General features: G+C 38.1%; 1 protein-coding gene across 3 annotated transcripts in view; it reads right to left on the bottom strand.

The window, feature by feature from the left end:
- HTR2C (5-hydroxytryptamine receptor 2C) overlaps positions 1 to 21,879 on the bottom strand; it is a 336,239-nt gene that overhangs the window by 133,155 nt on the left and 181,205 nt on the right. The window lies entirely within an intron of this gene.

Below are 21,879 nucleotides of genomic sequence, written 5' to 3'. Positions count from 1 at the left end.
TCATTTCCTGATACTAAAACCCCAGCCACTGTGACTCAGTCAGATTAATCAGTTCCTGGTGGAATCAAGGCCAGGTATGCTTGGGAAACCCTAAGTGCCTAGGGTTCTCTTGGTTTTAAAGGACTGCAGTCTGGTTAAATAGACTCTACTCCTTGATCTCAAATTACTTACCTTTGTGTCTAGAGTAATCAATTGACTGCAATGAACCTTAGTTTCCAAGCTAGTAAAATGAGGGAAGCTGAGATATTTGCATTTTAAGATCTCTTTTAGTCCTCAGACCCTGGGTATAAACTAGTAGCTGTCTTCCCAATTATCTGGGGACTATAGAGATGTCCAAACCATTTTTTTCAGGCTTATTGAAATGATATTAACAGGGCAATGTTAATACTAACATAATTTACAGCAAGATTAACACTCAGAGCTGTGTGGAATCACATGAAGGAAGCAAATATTCTTTTTGCAATTTGACTATTTCATATATGTGATTTCCAAAGACCCCTGCCTATCTTAGCACATGTGTACCATAACATCTCATATAGGTGACAAGTACAACGTTAATCTTACTACTGGGTCCCAATGGGACATCGCTTTTCCCCTTTCCCTGATGATGATTCACTCCCTGTATCTCAGAAATAAATCCCTTTTAATACATACCATTCTGGGCTGTAGCCAGATGCTCTATTTATGAGAATAGACCTCATCCAGTCTTACTATGGGTATTTCAGTTGCACACTGTCTGCCTTGGCAAAACTTTCTTTAGTTTGATTAGGCCTTATTGCCAACTTCTCAAGGGAGAACACTTATGGGACAATGTGATCTTTTACAGCCATTCACACTACTTAATCCTGATAGCACAGCAATTAACTGATTAATTAATTTAAGGGTAAGAAGGAAAATCTGTAGGCACTTTTATGCTCCAGAATGTTTAATTCATATATACTGTAGCTTAGGTTAAAAACTCTAAACACACTGTTGCCTGTGTTCAGTGAAACTGAACTCTTAATAAAAAGAAAACCCTGCATTAAATGGTCTTCACCAGAATTTACCTTAGGCCACCTACAGGTGGATTGGAGTTAAAGTGAAGTCACTCAGTCGTTTCTGACTCTGCGATCCCATGGACTGTAGCCTACCAGGCCCCCCAGTCCATGGAATTTTCCAGGCAGGAGTACTGTAGTGGGTTGCCATTTCCTTCTCCAGGGGATCTTCCCAACCCAGGGATCAAACCCGGGTCTCCCGCACTGCAGGCAGACGCTTTACCATCTGAGCCACCAGGGAAGCCTGGATTGGAGTCAAGAGGGCCACAATTTGCTAGAAAGAATGGTATAGTGCAGGGGTCTCCAACCTCCAGGATTTAATGTCTGATGATCTGAGGTGGAGCTGATGTAATAATAAGAAGAATAAAGTGCACAACAAATGTAATGTGCTTGAATCATCCCCAAAGCACCCCCTCCCCAGTTCGTGGAAAAATTGTCTTCCATGAAACTGATCCCTGGTGTCAAAAAGGTTGGGAACCGCTGGTATAATGGAAAGAGAACAGGGTCAAGGGTGACACATGATTTGTGGGTCCAGTGTTAACAATTAACTGTCATAAGCATATTACCTTCTGGTTGTCAGCAGAAGGAAGAAAAAAAATTTGGTTGTAGATGTTGCACTCCATCATATCCTAACACATTAGAATAACGATGCTGCTTCTACCATCTACCTCTGTGTCACTGTGTTTATTAAATAATGTAACAAGCTCAAGCTCTGGAGTCAGATACAGCTGGGCCCTAGTACAGCCAGACCTAGAATGCAGATCTTCTTTCAGTCTTGTACTCTTTTTATTACACCATGCTTGAGGCTGATCAGTGAAAGAGAAAGATAACTATGAAAATCCATAATGTCCCCTTATAGAAAGGTAAACATGGATGGTACAGGTGATACATATAATGAAAAGATTATTCTTTGAAGATTATTAACTCATAAAGTAATTTTCTTATCAAAAGTTAATTGTCCTAAGCCCAAGGAACAGTAAAAAGCTGGTGAGACATAGCTTCAATATTTGGGAAGCATAAAGATTAGATCAGTTGGACATCACTCTCTTCCTAAGAACCTGACTGTTAAATGTAAGTTTTTAAAAATATTGTACAAACTCTTTCTCTCTGCACTGGTTGGGATTAGTATATTACCGTATGGGACTTTGGTCAAGAAGATAAAAAGGCAAGAATGACTCTTAGAAAATTATTGTGCTGTTGCTCTCATATGTCTGGAAAATAATGGATGGACCATGGGGCTTAGTACTAGAAACTGTCTTTCTGAAAGAAAGATCTGATAGAGAACAGTGAGATCTTGATAGAGAACAATATCTTTGTGGGAAGGTAAGCAGTGCTATATTCTAAATTAGAGAAAAGAAAGGGTAATTTTCTACTCTGTATCTCTAATAAAAATGTCTATTGGTTTGAGTGCTTATTTTTCAACTTAGCTTCTAAAATGAAATTTTATAAGTACAGTGTAATATCTATCATATATCTTATCACAATTAATTCCCATAAAATAGAAAGTTGTCTTTTTTCAATAAAGAACTGATATTGTCTAACCTAAGTGGCTCATTGGCTGAGATTCAAAAATCTTTGTTTTCGTAAAACATTTCAACATAATGGCATTTTTGGACTTTATTTCCCTCAAACAATTCAATACTTATGGAGATTCATGCCACAAAACATATCCATTTGATAGGAAAGCAATTGCATCTCTAATGGATTATTAGGACGATAGAATGGGTAGAAGGAATGAGACCTTGGAAAGACATAGAAGTAAATATCCACACTTATACCTATTGTGGATTTTTTTTTTAAATATCACAAGGTAAAAAAATATATATATATCACAAGGTCTTTGATTATCCTGAAAAAGAACAGTATGATCTTTGTCCCTAAATATCTTAAAAAAATAGGACAAACTTCTAACTATATATACTATGTAGATATTTTTAAAAACATGACTAAAGAAAAAAAATAAAATGCAGTAATGTCCTTCACAGACCAACCAATCTATTATTGTCTATTTAGAATAAACAAAAAAAGCAATTTATTTTTTGCAAAATGTAGCCAAAATATAAGCACTTAGACGAGCAAACATAACTCAGCATTGTTCAAAATACACTCTAAGGCCCTAGAGATAAATATAAAAACTTGGTAGGAAACAAAATCCTTGAAATACTATTTACATCAGTAGTACGTAATATGGGCTTCCCTGGTGGTTTAGGTGGTAAAGAATCCGCCTGCAATATAGGAGACCTGGGTTTGATCCCTGAGTCGGGAAGATCCCCTGGAGAAGGGAATTCTTACTAGTATTCTTGCCTGGGAAATTCCATGAACAGAGGAGCCTGGAGGGCTACAGTCCATGGGGTCACAAAGAGTCGGACGTGACTGAGCAACTAACACTTTTATTTTCTTGTTTTCATTTTTCAGTGGGTAATATATATTGTTTGCTATGTGTCAGGCACTGTTCTAGGAGCTTTGTTTATTACATTGGTTAGTCCTCAAATCATGTGACATATTTACTGTTATCATCCTCATTTTACAGATGAGGAATCTAGAGTATATCTGAGCTATTTTCTCATCCTCCAAACTCTTATCTAAATATGAGAAGACTTTCTTCCTTTCTCCCCTTCTTATCAACATTTTCCTTGGTTGTGGGTGTGTTAGCAGTATTTCACATTTGTGGCCCCCATGAAATGGCAACCCACTCCAGCACTCTTGCCTGTAAAATTCCATGGATGGAGGAGCCTTGTAGGCTACAGTCCATGGGGTCGCAAAGAGTTGGACATGACTGAGCAACTTTACTTCACTGCTTTTGCTAAGCTCAGGGTTAACTTTTCAAGTTCTTAGAGGTACTTGGTAACTTTATTTTTACCATAATATTTAAGATAACTTCTAATGAAGATCACAAATAATTACTGGTAATTATTTTGTTTCTGAGAAAGGCCTGTAACAGGTTAGCTTCCTTCCAGGAAACAACTGAGAAAAAGTTAAATGACATATTTAAAGGCTTTCATTTCCAGGAAGAAGCTGCAGATAGAGAGGATTTTACTCAACATTGTATGGTGTGTGTGCCTTCAGTTAATGAGAAACATTGGGATTTTTGGTTCCTTTTAAGTGTAGAGTATGATAAAGCATGAATCATAAATCTCTTGTACAATAACAAAATAATGACCACACTAAAATATTGGTTTTCTGCAGCACAGTAAGAATCTCGAGCAGTTTTCCATTTTAATAACCACAAAAGGGTGATTAAACTGTTTCAGAAATCTTTCCTCAAAACTCCCCTTGGGCCAAAAGTAAAATAAATAATTTTCTTCTTGAGATTGTATCACTCAGGGGGAGCTTTCTTGAGAACTTCATTTTGAGACCAGAGCAAATGTACTTTGAGGAAACTGATATTAATAAGGTCACATCCTCCCCAGACATAAACAGGAAGATGAAAACTTGAATTTGAGATATAACAACAAATTTCCCAAAATGTTCCTGACACTGTCCTAATCTATACCTGATTTCATTTAAATTGGGAAAGTTATATTGATGAAGTATAAAACCTCTTTAGAATCTGAAATTTATAATCTAGTTCATAAAGATTTACAAGGGCATGCGGGGCAGAGACAAGGAGTTCCTTAGTTTTTCTTAGTTTTATGAATACTCTTAAATGAATGATGCAGTACTAATCCCTGAACAGAATGTTCTCATCCTCCAAACACTAACCTAAACACAATATATATATAAATTAATTTCTTCATTATCGTAAGGAATATTTGAGGATTTTATAATTTAGTTTTGATGTATTCATTTCTGCATGAAAAGAAAAACCCTAGCTTTTATTATTATTTTGGCCACACTGCTTAGCATGTGGAGTCTTAGCTTCTTATCAGGGATTTAACCCAAGCCCCCTGCATTAGAAGCACGGAGTCTTAACCACTGGACCCCCAGGGAAGATCCCAGAAAATCCAACTTTGAATCATTAGAAAAAGATACACTTTTTAGAACAAAATTACATGACTACTTTGTAGCTTTCTTTTTGCAGATTATTTGACACAATCCCTTGTACTAAGACAAGTTGTCTCAAGCATCTGTGATCTTCTACTTCATTTTTTCCATACCCAACAGATAGATATTTCTGGTCTGTGAAATCATAAAGACTTTCTTGTGACCAAATTTTTCATGACTTGCTTGTCATCTTTCTATATCTTCTGCTATCTTCTTAAAACCTTGAACTATAATTCTGAGAGAAATTTCTCTCTGTGTATAAAAAATAGATGTTGTATGTTTTCTTATGGCTTCCCTCATAGATCAGTTGGTAAAGAATCTGCCAGTAATGCAGGAGACCCCAGTTTGATTGCTGGGTCAGGAAGATCTGCTGGAGAAGGAATAGGCTACCCACTCCAGTATTCTTGGGCTTCCCTTGTGGCTTAGCTGGTAAAGAATCTGCCTGCAATGTGGCAGAGCTGGGTTTGATCCCTGGGTTTTCTTATTTGCATCCATGAAATTTTGGAAGGATCTTTCAAACTTGGTGGGATTTTGTTGTATAGACTCCTCTGGGAGAACCAGATCCAAGGACAGACTATTTACCCTCATTTGGGGTGTATGTGCTCAATCACATCCAACTCTTTGTGACCCCCAGGGACTGTAGCCTGCCAGGCTGCTCTATCCATGGGATTCTCCAGGCAAGAATACTGGAGTGGGTAGCCATTCCCTTCTCCAGATCTTCCTAACCCAGTGATTGATCCCGTGTATCCCGCATTGGCAGGAGGATTCTTAACCACTAGCGCCACCTGGGAAGCCCTATTCAGAGTATAGGGTGGACCAAAAAAAGATTCTTACAGGTTTTTAAATTTAAATTCTGTTGTTCAGAAGTGGGTGGCTAGTATAAATGTATGCCAAAGACTCTTGTCAGATGTTGACAGTTGTAATCGCTTTCATCATTTCCATTCCCCATGGTTAGTCAGACTGTTCTGTTCTACAGTCATTTAGTAAAATGAAAACCAGAAAAAAGAATTGAGCATAGCACTTTAACAAAGTTGGCTTTTAAGAGAAGAGCCAAGAAAACTTTTTTCACTGATAAACAACAGCTTAGAGAGTCATTTTGAGTGAGAAAGCTAGGGAGAAGTAGGCTGATACACTGAGCAAACTGATTTTCAGGCCAACTGGATTAGAACTTAAGAGAACTATTAGGCTGAACCATATAAATTTGGTAATAACACCTGATTTACAAAAATTTCAGTTTCAACCTAATATTATTCATTTCCTGCAAAACAGATTTAACAGAAGCAGCATAGTATAATAGCTAAAGACTTTCGGGTTGGATTGTGTGGGGGCAAACCCCAACTCTATCACTTAAAATTTGCCTGATTTTGGGTAAATATCTGTACCTCTCTGTGCCTAAACTTCCTCATCTGTATAGTATTTGGTTATATCACCAAAGGCAGCAATTTAAGTATCCATTTTACTGTGCTTGTACAATTTAGTTGTTTTTAGTTTGGGGTAATTTCAAGTAATAGTGCTATAAATGATTCTTTTACACATATCTTGGTGCTCAGGAGTGAGCCTTTTTCTAGGTTTCATACCCAGCAGTGGGACTTCTGGATCATAGGGTATATATATTGTTTTTCATCATAGTTGTGTCAATTTACATTCCTGTCACAAATGTATGACTTCCTGTTGTTCCAGATGCTTGCCAACACAGATATAGGCACATTTTAATTTTTACCAATCTGCTGAGCATTTACTGATATTTAATTGTAGCTTTTGGGGGGCTTCCATGGTAGCTCAGCTGGTAAAGAATCTGCTTGCAATGCAGGAGACCCCAGTTCAATCCCTAAGTTGGGAAGATCCCCTGGAAAAGGGAACAGCTACCCACTCCATTATTCTTGCCTGGAGAATTTCATGGACAGAGGAGCCTGGCAAGCAATAGTCCATGGGGTCGCAAAGAGTGAGAGATGACTGAGTGACTTTCACAGTTGTAGTTTTAATTTCCTGGGTTACTAATCAGTTTGAGCATCGTCACATATGTTTATTGGCCATTTTGGTTTGTTTTGTGAAATACCTCCTCAATTTTGTCTTTTTGTCAAATGCATTGTTTGCTATCTCCTTATTGATGCAGAAGCAGAAGGTATTAAGAAAACGTGGCAAGAATAAACAGAAGAACTATACAAAAAAGATCTTCAGGACCCAGATAACCACAATGCTGTGATCAGTTACCAGAGCCAGATACCAGAGCCAGACATCCTGGAATGTGAAGTCAAGTGGGCCTTAGGAAACATCGCTACAAACAAAGCTAGTGGAGGTGATAGAATTCTAGTTGAACTATTTCAAAACCTAAAAGATGATGCTGTGAAAGTGCTGCACTCAATATGCCAGCAAATTTGGAAAACTCATCAATGGCCACAGAACTGGAAAAGGTCACTTTTCATTCCAATCCCAAAGAAAGGCAATGCCAAAGATTGCTCAAACTACTGCACAATTGCACTCATCTCACAGACTAGCAAAGTAATACTCAAAATTCTCCAAGCCAGGCTTCAACAGTATGTGAACCGTGAACTTGCAGATGTTCAAGCTGGATTTAGAAAAGGCAGAGGAACCAGAGATCAAATTGCCAACATCCGTTGGATCATCAAAAAAGCAAGAGAGTTCCAGAAAAACATCTACTTCTGCTTTATTGACTATGCCAAAGCCTTTGACTGTGTGGATCACAATAAGCTGTGGAACATTAAACAAGATGGGAATACCAGACCACCTGACCTGCCTCCTGAGAAATCTGTATGCAGGTCAGGAAGCAACAGTTAGAATCGGACATGGAACAATGGACTGGTTCCAAATTGGGAAAGGAGTATGTCAAAGCTGTATATTGTCACCCTGCTTATTTAACTCATATGCAGAGTACATCATGAGGAACGCTGGGCTGGATGAAGCACAAGCTGGAATCAAGATTGCCAGGAGAAATATCAATAATCTCAGATATGCAGATGACACCAGCCTTATGGCAGAAAGTGAAGAAGAACTAAAGAGCCTCTTGATGAAAGTGAAAGAGGAGAGTGAAAAAGTTGGCTTAAAGCTCAATATTCAGAAAACTAAGATCATGGCATCCGGTCCCATCACTTCATGGCAAATAGATGGGGAAACAATGGAAACAGTGAGAGACTTTGTGTTTTTTTTTGGGGGGGGGGGCTCCCAAATCACTGCAGATGGTGACTGCAGCCATGAAATTAAAAGACGCTTACTCCTTGGAAGAAAAGCTATGATCAACCCAGACAGCTTATTAAAAAGCAAAGACATTACTTTCCAACAAAGGTCCATCTAGTCAAAGCTATGGTTTTTCTAGTAGTTATGTATGGATGTGAGAGTTGGATCATAAAGAAATGTGAGCAACAAAGAATTGATGCTTTTGAACTGTGGTGTTAGAGAAGACTCTTGAGTGTCCCTTGGACTGCAAGGAGATCCAACCAGTCCATCCTAAAGGAAATCAGTCCTGAATATTCATTGGACGAACTAACGCTGAAGCTGAAACTCCAATACTTTGGCCACCTGATGCGAAGAACTGACTCATTGGAAAAGACCCTGATGCTGAGAAAGATTGAAGGCAGGAGGACAAGGGGATGACAAAGGATGAGAGGGTTGGATAGCATCACTGATGCGATGGACATGAGTTTGAGTCAGTTCCAGGAATTGGTGATGGACAGGGAAGCCTGGAGTGCTGCAGTCCATGGGGTCACAAAGAGTTGAACATGACTGACCAACTGAACCAAACTATTGTTGCACAGGGGCACTGGTTCATATCAATATTATCATATGTCTTTGTTGCCTTTTCCATGTTTAAAAAAAAAAAGTTTGTATTTGTCATTATGAAAATAGAGCTACTAGATGAAACTTTCTCCATAAGAGACAGTGCAGAGCCTCTGGGACATAGATGGAGAGTTGGATAATATTCCATGATTATCAGCTCAATTTATAGCTTGAATTATTGGACCACTGAAAATCGCTGTGAGTTCTGGCTTGTGGTTATTATTGATTAGGGACAGGTTCCTTCCTTGCCTCAATTCCAAGTCACCTTTCTTGGCAGACGCTAGGAATTAGGGTTGGAGAAGGCAATGGCAACCCACTCCAGTACTCTTGCCTGGAAAATCCCATGGACGGAGGAGCCTGGTAGGCTGAAGTCTATGGGGTCGCTAAGAGTCAGACACGACTGAACGACTTCACTTTCATTTTTCACTTTCATGCATTAGAGAAGGTAATGACAACCCACTCCAGTGTTCTTGCCTGGAGAATCCCAGGGATGGGGGAGCCTGGAGGGCTCCCGTCTATGGGGTCATACAGAGTTGGACACGACTGAAGCGACTTAGCAGCAGCAGCAGCAGGAATTAGGGTATGATTCTGGTCTATCTCTTATTTACTCTTACACCACAGTATAGTCCTTTAGGGTGCCAGCTTAAAATGGGCATGATCTTCTGTTTGAATTCTTGTTTGCATACTCCAAACTCCCTTTTTAAGCAAATTTCTGCAAAAGTCCTGAGTCTATGTGTGGGTTCCACTCCTGACTAAAATTTTGCCTTGATAATTCCTTACTTATACTTGCTTGGTGTGATTGTTCAAAAAAGCTTACACTGCTATAATTTCAGAAAACAGAATTCATTGCTAAATAACCCTATAAAGTCTCATCTTGTATCAAATGCCTCTTAATCCCTTAAAAATAAGTTGAGGTCCAACAAAGGGTAACTAAACTCTGAACTAGAGAGATTTTCATTGAAATATAGAGTTGTCATTTGAAATAGCTGCTAATCTTCCAGTACAACCACCGCAACCCCAAGCATCCCGCCTGCCCCTCCCCCCACCCCCACGCCGCCCCCTGGCCACAAGCGGCTTTCCAGAAGCGTGCCCTGTGAGTCTAAAAGAGCCCAGGCCCCAATGTCCATGTGAAGCAGTGATCCCGCTTGAGTTAAAAGGATTTTTACCTAAAATAAGAAGTCGCATAGGAGATTTTATGCATTATTGTTAACAGGTGCTTAACACTTCTTCCAACCTGCAGGGCACAGGAGACATTCTACAGTTCTAATGAATGTAAAGAAGGGAGGAAGATTTATTCTAGTACCTGCTTTGTCATATACTATCTATATGTGTGTATCCACTTTGGCATTTAGCTTTTATTCCCCCTCCTTCTGAAAGCTCAAGAAAATCACCCGTTTCATCTACTTAACAAACTTGTTTAAAAACAAACTAATGTACATGAACGTGTTAAATATTTAGGATAGCGTCTACAGTTTTCCACCCAAGATAACATACTTCTGCTGCTCGTACTTCAACTGTCCTCATAAGTTATCCAGACCACTGAACCAGCCTGTGCACCTTTCCTTACCTGAAAGGCCTATGTAGAAAACTGGAAATGAATGCTGTAACAAGTGGTGATTTTATGTTTTGTTAAATGTCTTTGGAAATGGAATCCTGAGGAGGTTGGTCAGTCAATAATTAAGGATACAAGATTTATACACAAAACTTCTAATATTCTCTTTGATTATTTAGCCCTATATATATTTTTTATTCTCCATATTTTGGTTTGTTTATGTGAAGTCTGAAGAGATAGTAAAGAGATTCAAGATGGGAACTGGTTGACTAGGCTGAAAATTAGTCCTCCATGCCTGACCCGGGAGAGTAAAGATTCCATGCTATAGAGCCAACCCTCCATCTGTGTCCCAGAGGGTCTGCCACAGTCTCTTATGAAGGAAATTTCATCTACATAGCTCTATTTTCATAATGACAGATACAAACTTTTTTTTTAATATGGAAAAGGCAGCAAAGATATAGATATATACATATATATATGAATTAAAACATGAACTATGTATGATCACCTCCCACTCCACCAAGCCATATATGCTGTACACAAAAATGCTAATCCAGTACAATTCACAAAGTTGTAAGGCACTTCCACTTGTAATCTGACTTATGAGATAGTGTAGTCTTTTTTTCTATTTTTAAAAATCTCATTCTACTAACCTATAATTCTTCTGGGACAGATTCTCAGAAGTTTGTGACATGTGGACTTCAATATAATTTGCCTGATCAGTTTTATTCAAGGCTTTCAAAATAAGATTCTACTAAAATCAATTCCTAAGAATAATTTTATTAACATTAAGTAAAATATCACACACATACTCAGTACCAGATATTCTTTGTGTACAACCTCTCTCAGTGCCATACCACTTAGATATTTATTTCCCAGTTTTATAGGTGAAGAAATTGTTTTTTAGAAATAAAAGATGACTTACCTAAGGTGAGAAGATGGTAATATATGGATTTAAACCCATGTTCATCTGGTACAAAGCTCACTTTATTTTTTTAATAGATTTATGTATTTATTAAAAATTAGTTTATTTGGCTTTGCTGGGTCTAAGTTGTGGCATGCAATATCTTTAGTTGTGGCAGGCAAACTCTTAGTAATGACATGTGGGATCTAGTTCCCTGCCCAGGAATCGAACCCAGGTGCCCTGCATTGGGAGCCTAAGCTTAGAGCCACTGGACCACCTGGAAAGTCCCCAAAGCCTACTTTCTGTTGCACCACAACACCTCAAAAAATGCCACTGTTTATTGACAGTTGTCAATGTAAATGGACTGACAAGTCATCTCTAATACTTGCATTATTAAAAAAATCTCTTTGGAAAAGGAATGATTACCCATTCCTACATTAACAGTAACACCCAAAAGCAGTGCAGCACTTTATTTCCTTCCGAAAATTTTTTGTCACATAGTCATAGGCATTATATATCTCTGTAAAAATTAATCCTATTTCCTAAGGAATGTTATGAAGCCATTATTTGCCTCAAGGATTTTAATTAGAACCAGACATTTCAGGTCTCCTTTAGCTGCCCTTAGCCAGAGTCACTGAATTTAGTCAGTGTGATTTTGAGAATTCTCCAGAAATTATTCAAGGCTTATGTTGAAAATTAATGTTTTATCTAGTGACACTAATTAAAAAATAAAATACTAGATTGTGTGACTTGTTTAAATTATTTGAAGATATTTCTGAATGTGAGTATGTTCTCTGAGGACTAGAGCCCTATTTATTTACTTCTATATTCTTAATGCTAACAACAGGGCCTAATACAGAAAGAGAATTCAATAAATATTTGGTGACCTGAAATGTTGACACATGATCCCAGAAAGCATCTTCAAAGGCCATTCTCCCCTTAGGCCCTATGAACTGTTCAGAATGAACATAAAACTATAAACATAAAACTGATTGGACTAAAAGCAGATAAAGTATGAATGCAGAGAAGGGCAATCAAAATTTTCAGAGAAAGTATAGAGATAAGTTAACTTTATAGTACTTAATCTCAACACTTTAAATTATAATTAGTAAGGACTAGAGGAGGCCCTTATAAGGGCAGCTGTACATTTATTGGTCACTTTATTCATGACCATTTTATTTATGTTTTGGTGCCATTTTTTAATGTAGCAGATGACAATTGAGGAAGAATTTTTCAAAATATTAGCAAGTCTTTATCATAATGTTTTTACCATCATGTTTCTGTTCCATAGCATTTGTCATAACATTTTAAACTACATCTATTTTTTCCTTTACAATAATTAGATAGTAGTGTGTTAAGCATATATATATCTAAAAGTTGCAGAGATATAACCATTTGTAATTTAAATGAACTATTAATAAAAAGATGCTCTCCTGAAAGCATGTTTAATTAAGTTGAGTTTCTCTCTTTCTCCTCAAAATCGAGTGGACTTTATGAACAACATATTTAATGTATGAAAAGGACCACTTATATAGTAATTCAGGAGCTGGGGGAATATGCAGTCTATTTTATTGTCTTTGAAATGCTGCCTTTGTGAGCCTTATTATCATCAGACCTCAGAGTTGACCACAGAGACATGTCCTTCCTCTGAATTTCTGTACTACTTGTTACATGTTCAGTACATTGCATCAGTGGGCTTCCCTTGTGGCTCAGCTGGTAAAGAACCCACCTGCAACTCAGGAGACCTGGGTTTGATCCCTGGGTTGGGAAAATACCCTGGATTAGGAAAAGCCTACCCACTTCAGTATTCTGGCCTTGAGGATATCATGGACCATATGTTCCATGGGAACATGGAACATGTCCGAGTTGCAAAGAGTCAGACACGCCTGAGTGACTTTCCCTTCACTTGCATCATTAGTGCATAACCTCACATTGTTCATTATCTCTTTATGTAAATTTCTGCCTCCCACCAACACATACAAACACACACATGCATACACATAATTTTATGAAAAATTCCCTTGTAGACACAGATTGGAACTAACACTTTTCTATATCCCACTTTGTTCTATTCAATGCTGGACAAGAACAGATATTCAGTAGTTTTTGTTTTTTTTAATTGGTTGTGGTTTGGTCCATGAGTTAGAATATTTTAACTATGACCTTTTTTTTTAAAATCATTGTTATAACATTTCCATCTTGGTGAGTTACTAGTTATTTCTGGATCCATAAGAACATGTCTAAGGTGTTAAATACAGTTAAACTGGTCACAGAGTAAGATAGTATGGGGAGGCCTCCGGATAAAATAAAGGTTTTAATTTAGTTTAGATGCATATTTTAGACAGGACACAGAAACCAAATCTGATAGCTATAGGATTAGATGCACAAAGTGAAAGACATTTTAGCATTTATCTGATTTATGTAATCAGTTTATTAAAGAAAATGTTTAATTTCAGTCAGAGGGTGGATTCTATGGTTTTGCTATCTTATTTGGTTGACCAAAAAGTATGATATAAATGAACATGAAATTAAAATTTTTGGAATGGAGCCATCATAGTGTTCAAGAAAAGTGATCTCTGAAATATCTGATCCATATCCCAAAAGTACATTGATAAACATAAATTTTATTCTTGCAAAAGGGTATGACTCTATGACATCTACAAAATTATCTCAATTTTGAGATGATTTAAGAGCTTATGTTGCAATTTGACAAAGCTTACTCCACAATTTAACTTTTGGAAGCTGTATATGGTTATTTTCAATCAAAATATACTATTTTGCTTCAACTCCCTCAGAGCTATTTTTTTTTTTCAGGTAGTTTCACTTATGATGCTGGCTCTTATTACAAAAACCAAATACAACCTGTCATAGTAATAATGTTTTATCTTGAATCTGAATGAGAAGAAAGGGTAATATTTCTTTCCTACTAATTAGCTTACATCAGTCCTTAAATTTAGAGTCTTTCCATAAAACAGATTACGATGAGAAATGGGGAAAGAAAGTTCTTGTGGACTTGGTTTTCAGGTAAGGAAAGCAAAAATGATACACTCAGTCATTGATGATAATCTCAGTTTATTGTGTGTGTGTGTGTGTGTGTGTGTATCTGTGTATACACACACCTAAGAAAGGCCTTAGAATAATCATATTTTAGAGATAAAAGCAATTTTAGAGACACCTAATCCAGTCCTCTCATTTTACAAATTATGAAAAGGAGCCTCAAATAAGTCAAGTGACTTAAGAAAATCACACAGTTATTGGCAAAGCTGAAAATAGAGACTAGGCCTTCAGTGCTTTTTCTACTATTCCTTGGTGTTAACTAGTGGAAAGATATGTAAAAATTCAAAATAGAAAAGCAGTTCACAAATAAGAGTTATTCACCAAAAGTCTGGCATCCCAAAGTAAGCCCAAGTTACATTATTGATGGTTTGCCCAAAAACTTTCATCCTTTCTCCTCCAGCTTTTTTACTGACCTGGTATAATTCTAAATTCATTCTTCCCAGTCTGAACTTTTGCTTTTTCTCCTGAACCCCATGCTAAACTGGAATTAATAGCAACTGTTGGATTGGACCTTCGAACATGGGGAGGGTTGTTTTATAAGCCATAAAGCATACTGATTTCCCTTGAACCTAAAAACATGTGTAAGTCTCTCATCTGCAATTAAAGTACTTCCTTGACTTTGTATTTTCTTCTAATAAATGTTCCCTCTCCTGAGGGTTAGAACCAAGCCTTTCCAAGAATGGTTTCATAAGAAATGAATGAAATGTGTGGCTTTCATTGGGTCTTAATTTAAATGAAGCAACTTGTTTAGATCTTAATTTTAGTCAGTTGGGAAAACTGAATATAGGCTATGTGGCTGATAATATTAAGTAACCATTTAATTTTATTAAATAGGACAATGTTATGTTTAAAATGCTTTTTATAATTAAAGACTTATAAAGAAGTATCCACAAGGGCAGGAATTCCAGAGTGGCAAAATGAGGAACTTGGGAAATATTTTCTCATGAAGGCAATAAAAATACTTGAAAGTCCAGGACCAGATGGCTTCACTGGTGAATTCTATCAAACTCAAGGAAGAATTAAGACCAATCCTTCTCAAACTCTTCCAAGAAACAAGAGAGGAGAGAATGCATCCAAACTCATTTTACAAGGCCGGAATTACTCTAATACCAAAACCAGAGAAAGATACTACAAGAAAAGAAGATTGCAGGCTGAAATCCCTGATGAATATGCATGTGAAAATCCCCTACAAAATGTTAGTAAGCCAAATTCAACAATACATTAAAAGAATCAACACTGTGATAAGGTAGAATGTGTTCCATGGATGCAAGGATGATTCAACAGCCACAAACCCATCTGTGTAATAAAACATATCAACAAAAGGATAAAATTATATGATCGTTTCAATAGATAGAAGACAAACATTTGACAAAATCCAACATCCATTTATGGTAAAAATTCTCAAAAAAGTGGGAATAGAGGAATGTACTTCAACATAATAAAGGCCATATATGACAAGTCCACACTAACATCATACACAGCTGTGAAAAGCTGAAAACTTTCCCTTTAAGATCAGGAACAGGACAAGGATGCCCACTCTCACCACTTTTATTCAACATATTATTGAAAGCCCTAGTGAGAGCAATTAAGCAAGAAAATAAATGAAAGGCATCTAAATTGGAAAGGAAGAAGTAAAACTGTCACCATTTGCAGATGACATGATAGTACCTTGAAGACTCCATCAAAAATTTGTTAGAAATAATGAGTGAGGGAGGAGCCAAGATGGCGGAGGAGTAGGACGGGGAGACCACTTTCTCTCCTACAAATTCATCAAAAGAATATCTGAACGCAGAGCAAACTTCACAAAACAACTTCTGATCGCTAGCTGAGGTCATCAGGCGCCCAGAAAAGCAGCCCATTGTCTTCGAAAGGAGGTAGGACAAAATATAAAAGATAAAAAGTGAGACAAAAGAGCTAAGGACAGAGATCCGTCCCGGGAAGGGAGTCTTTAGAGGACGTTTCCAGACACCGGGAAACCCTCGCACTGGCGGGCCTGGGGGAAGTGTTTGAATCTAGGAGGGCAACCTGACTGGGAGGGAAACAATAAATAAAACCCACAGATTACGTGCCTAAAAGCAACTCTCAGCAGAAAAGTGCCCCAGACACCCGCATCCGCCACCAGCAAGTGGGGGCGGCACGGAGAGGAGCCGGCGGCATTGTTTGGGGCAGGGTCCGGGCCTGAGTGCCCTGAGGACAATCGGAGGGAGCTTTTGTGAGTTGCCGGCTTGAACTGTGGGAGAGCAGGGAAGAGAGAGAAAATTGACCAGCCCGAACTCGCTGCCGGCCGTTTGCGGAACGGGGGGACCGAGAGAGTCCGGAGAGGGGCTCGCAGACTGCAGTCCGGCCCGGACCCGCCGGAGGCAGGAGCAGGTCGCGGCGAGACACAGCGCGCAGGCACCCGACCGACCCAGGCAGGGACGGGCTGGGGACGCAGAGGGCAGAAGGCGCACGCACCCGACTGGCGCCAGCAGAAACCGAGATTGGGACCGTGGAAGGGAGAGGGTGCGCCGCACCCGGAGAGAGTGCGCAGGTCAAGCTCCTGGCTGCCTGGAATGCTCTGACGGGGAAGGCACAAGAGCAGACTCAGCCTTTTGTTTCGCGCTTTTGTGGATCACCCGAGGGCTGGAGCAGCGCGGCGCGCTCCATGTGGAGCGGCCGGGATCCTGAGCAGCGCAGACCGAGAAACCAGCGCCAGCCTCTCCCGACAGCGCCAGCCCATCCCCGCAGCGTCAGCCCCTCCCAGCAGCGCGACAGAACTAGCTACCTGAATAAGAGTCCACCTCCGCCCGCCTGTGTCAGGGCGGAAATGAGGCTCTGAAGAAACCGGCAAACAGAAGCCAAATAAACAAAGGGAACTGCTTCAGGAGAGAGCGGTGCAACAGATTAAAATCCCTGTAGAAAACACCGATTACACCGGAAGAGGCCTGTAGATATTGAGAACTGTAAGCTGGAACGAGGAGATATCTGAAACTGAGCGGAACCGACACTGACCGCAACAGCTCCAGAGAAATTCCTAGATATATTTTTACTTTTTTTTTTTTTAATAAGAAAAAAAAAAAATTTTTTTAAATTTTTTCTTTTTTATTTTTTCTCTTTTATTTTCCTTTAAAATTCCCTATTACTCCCCCATCACTCCTTAACTTTCATTTTCATAGATTTTTACGATTTTTTTAATTAGGGAAAACTTTTTTTTTCTTTCTTTCTTTTTTTTTCTCCATTTTCTCTTCTATTTTCTATTTTTCTTTTTCTCTTATTTCTTTTAAAGTCCTCTAGTACTCCTCTACTACTCCTTAATTTTCATTTTCAATACACTATAACCTTACCAAAAAAAAAAAGAGAAGCCCTATTTTTTAAACTGAACTTCATATATATTTAAAAAAATTTTTTTGTGTGTGTTTTGGTTTTTGTTTTTAATATAGTATTTTTAAGAGTCTAATCTCTACTCTAGATTTTTAATTTTTGTTTTTCAATATATGATATAAATTGTGAACATTTAAGAATCCAATATTCAGTTCCCATTTTTATTTAGGAGTGTGTTGATTTTTCTCTCCCAATCTTGACTCTCTGTTTTCTACCTCAGAACACCTCTATTTCCTCCTTTCTCCTTTTCTTCCCAATCCAATTCTGTGAATCCTGGTGGGTGTCTGGGCTACGGAGAACATTCTGGGAACAGACAACTGCGTAGATCTGTCTCTCTCCTCTTGAGTCCCCCTTTTTTCTCCTCCTGCTCAACACTATCTCTCTCTTCCCTCTTCTTCATGTAACTCTGTGAACCTCTCTGGGTGTCCCGAACGGGGGAGAATCTTTTCGCCATTAACCTAGAAGTTTTATTATCAGTGCTGTGTAGTTGGAGAAGTCCTGAGACTACAGGAAGAATAAAACTGAAATCCAGAGGCAGGAGACTTAAGCCCAAAACCTGAGAACACCAGAAAACTCCTGACTACATGGAACTTTAAGTAATAAGTGACTGTCCAAAAGCCTCCATACCTACACTGAAACCAACCATCACCCAAGAGCCAATAAGTTTTAGAGCAAGACATACCAAGCAAATTCTCCAGCAACGCAGGAACATAGCCCTAAACGTCAACATACAGGCTGCCCAAGGTGACACCTAACACATAGACCCATCTCAAAACTCATTACTGAGCACTCCATTGCTCTCCAGAGAGAAGAAATCAAGTTTCACGCACCAGAACACCGACGCAAACTTTCCTAACCAGGAAACCTTGACAAGCCAATCATCTAACCCCACCCACTGGGTAAATCCTCCACAATAAATAGGAGCCACAGACCTCCAGAATACAGAAAGCCCACTCCAGACACAGCAATCTAAACAAGATGAAAAGGCAAAGAAATACCCAACAGGTAAAGGAACATGAAAAATGCCCACCAAGTCAAACAAAAGAGGAGGAGATAGGGAATCTACCTGAAAAAGAATTTAGAATAATGATAATAAAAATGATCCAAAATCTTGAAAACAAAATGGAGTTACAGATAAATAGCCTGGAGACAAAGATTGAAAAGATGCAAGAAATGTTTAATAAAGACCTAGAAGAAATAAAAAAGAGTCAATTAAAAATGAATAATGCAATGAATGAGATCAAAAACACTCTGGAGGGAACCAAGAGTAGAATAACGGAGGCAGAAGATAGGATAAGTGAGGTAGAAGATAAAATGGTGGAAATAAATGAAGCAGAGAGGAAAAAAGAAAAAAGGATCAAAAGAAATGAGGACAACCTCAGGGACCTCTGGGACAATGTGAAATGCCCCAACATTCGAATCATAGGAATCCCAGAAGAAGAAGACAAAAAGAAAGGCCATGAGAAAATACTCGAGGAGATTAATAGCTGAAAACTTCCCTAAAATGGGGAAGAAAATAGCCACCCAAGTCCAAGAAACCGAGAGTCCCAAACAGGATAAACCCAAGGCGAAACACTCCAAGACACATATTAATCAAATTAACAAAGATCAAACACAAAGAACAAATATTAAAAGCAGCAAGGAGAAACAACAAATAACACAAAGGGATTCCCATAAGGATAACAGCTGATCTATCAATAGAAACCCCTCCAGGCCAGAAGGGAATGGCAGGACAACTGAAAGTAATGAAAGAGAATAACCTACAACCTAGATTACTGTATCCAGCAAGGATCTCATTCAGATATGAAGGAGAATTCAAAAGCTTTACAGACAAGCAAAAGCTGAGAGAATTCAGCACCACCAAACCAGCTCTTCAACAAATGCTAAAGGATCTTCTCTAGACAGGAAATGCAGAAAGGTTGTATAAACGTGAACCCAAACAACAAAGTAAATGGCAACGGGACCACACCTATCAATAATTACCTTAAATGTAAATGGGTTGAATGCCCCAACCAAAAGACAAAGATTGGCTGAATGGATACAAAAACAAGACCCCTATATATGCTGTCTACAAGAGACCCACCTCAAAACAAGAGACACATACAGACTAAAAGTGAAGGGCTGGAAAAAAATATTTCATGCAAACGGAGACCAAAAGAAAGCAGGAGTCGCAATACTCATATCAGATAAAATAGACTTTCAAATAAAGGATGTGAAAAGAGACAAAGAAGGACACTACATAATGATCAAAGGATTAATGCAAGAAGAAGATATAACAATTATAAATATATATGCACCCAACATAGGAGCACCACAATATGTGCGGCAAATGCTAACGAGTATGAAAGAGGAAATTAATACTAACACAATAATAGTGGGAGACTTTAATACCCCACTCACAACTATGGATAGATCAACTAAACAGAAAATTAACAAGGAAACACAAACCTTGAATGACACAATGGACCAGCTAGACCTAATTGATATCTATAGGACATTTCACCCCAAAACAATCAACTTCACCTTTTTCTCAAGTGCACACGGAACCTTCTCCAGAATTAGATCACATCCTGGGCCATAAATCTGGGTCTTGGAAAATTCAAAAAAATTGAAATCATTCCAGTCATCTTTTCTGACCACAGTGCAGTAAGATTAGATCTCAATTAAAGGAAAAAAATTGTTAAAAATTCAAACATATGGAGGCTAAATAACACGCTTCTGAATAACCAACAAATCATAGAAGAAATCAAAAAAGAAATCAAAATATGCATAGAAATGAATGAAAATGAAAACACAACAACCCAAAACCTATGGGATACTGTAAAAGCAGTGCTAAGGGGAAGGTTCATAGCATTACAGGTTCACATCAAGAAACAAGAAAAAAGCCAAATAAATAACCTAACTCTACACCTAAAGCAATTAGAGAAGAAAGAAATGAAGAACCCCAGGGTTAGCAGAAGGAAAGAAATCTTAAAAATCAGGGCAGAAATAAATGCAAAAGAAACTAAAGAGACCATAACAAAAATCAACAAAGCTAAAAGCTGGTTTTTTGAAAAAATAAACAAAATTGACAAACCATTAGCAAGACTCATTAAGAAACAAAGAGAGAAGAACCAAATTAACAAAATTAGAAATGAAAATGGAGAGATCACAACAGACAACACTGAAATACAAAGGATCATTAAGAGACTACTACCAGCAGCTCTATGCCAATAAAATGCACAACTTGGAAGAAATGGACAAATTCTTAGAAAAGTATAACTTTCCAAAACTGAACCAGAAAGAAATAGAAGATCTTAACAGACCCATCACAAGCACGGAAATCGAAGCTGTAATCAGAAATCTTCCAGCAAACAAAAGTCCAGGACCAGAGGCTTCACAGCTGAATTCTACCAAAAATTTAGAGAAGAGCTAACACCTGTCTGACTCAAACTCTTCCAGAAAATTGCAGAGGAAGGTAAATTTCCAAACTCATTCTATGAGGCCACCATCACCCTAATTCCAAAACCAGACAAAGATGCCACAAAAAAAGAAAACTACAGGCCAATATCACTGATGAAAATAGATGCAAAAATCCTTAACAAAATTCTAGCAAACAGAATCCAACAACATATTAAAAAAATCATACACCACGACCAAGTGGGCTTTATCCCAGGAATGCAAGGATTCTTTATATCCAAATCAATCAATGTAATACACCCACCATTAACAATTGGAAAGATAAAAACCATATGATTTATTTCTCATTGATGCAGAGGAAAAGCCTTTTGACAAAATCAACACCCATTCATTGATTAAAACTCTCCAAAAAGCAGGAATAGAAGGAACATACCTCAACATAATAAAAGCTATATATGACAAACCACAGCAAGCATCACCCTCAATGGTGAAAAATTGAAAGCATTTCCCCTGAAATCAGGAACAAGACAAGGGTGCCCACTCTAACCACTACTATTCAACATAGTGTTGGAAGTTTTGGCCACAGCAATCAGAGCAGAAAAAGAAGTAAAAGGAATCCAGATAGAAAAAGAAGAAGTGAAACTCTCACTGTTTGCAGATGACATGATCCTCTACATAGAAAACCCTAAAGACTCTTCCAGAAAATTACTAGAGCTAATCAATGAATATAGTAAAGTTGCAGGATATAAAATTAACACACAAAAATCCCTTGCATTCCTATATACTAACAATGAAAA

This window comes from Cervus canadensis, chromosome X, assembly GCF_019320065.1.
Source record: "Cervus canadensis isolate Bull #8, Minnesota chromosome X, ASM1932006v1, whole genome shotgun sequence".
Taxonomy (NCBI): domain Eukaryota; kingdom Metazoa; phylum Chordata; class Mammalia; order Artiodactyla; family Cervidae; genus Cervus; species Cervus canadensis.
The sequence above is the reverse complement of the archived record's forward strand: the minus strand, read 5'-3'. Positions and strand labels throughout refer to the sequence as shown.